This window comes from Camelina sativa, chromosome 5 (genome assembly GCF_000633955.1).
Source record: "Camelina sativa cultivar DH55 chromosome 5, Cs, whole genome shotgun sequence".
Classification (NCBI taxonomy): domain Eukaryota; kingdom Viridiplantae; phylum Streptophyta; class Magnoliopsida; order Brassicales; family Brassicaceae; genus Camelina; species Camelina sativa.
This window is the reverse complement of record NC_025689.1, coordinates 30,618,471-30,619,108: the sequence shown is the minus strand read 5'-3', so window position 1 is coordinate 30,619,108 and position 638 is coordinate 30,618,471.

The following is a 638-nucleotide window of genomic DNA, read 5'->3' as shown; positions in this document are numbered from 1 at the left end:
TTTACAAGGTTTTTTTGGATAAGGCGCACAGGATTATTATGACTAATTAATTACGATTATGATTAATGACCGAACCAAGAGACCGTTACATACCGGGAATTAACCAAAACTCACAACATATTGATTATTTCAATTTGTTTCTGGTTTGTGGAATTATTTTGGGATTTTTAACGGTTAAGCATATCTAACTTTATTGCTGTAAGCCTATAATTATAGGTAGAAGAAACATATTTGGAGACCCTTGTATTCATCCATGAATCTGTCACATAATAAAAGAAAAAAGAAATTTTTTTTAATAATATATATTTTATTAAACTAATCATATAATATTGAATTTTGATTTTACAAAGTTATTTGTCGGTTTGAGTTTTTAACTAAAATTTATATTTTATAATTAAACGATATTAAAAGATGTGGTATGCCAGTTTGAATTTATAAAACAAAATTAGAGTTTAGATTGTATAACTAATCGAAATTATATATCAGTTTAGATTTATAAAGAAAAGTTAGAGTTTTAAATTTTACATTTAAATGAAATTATATATCGGTTTAGGTTTATAAAAAAATGAGAGTTTAAATTTTACAATTAAACGAGATTATATGTCAGTTTAAGTTTACCATCAGATGTACCATATCCG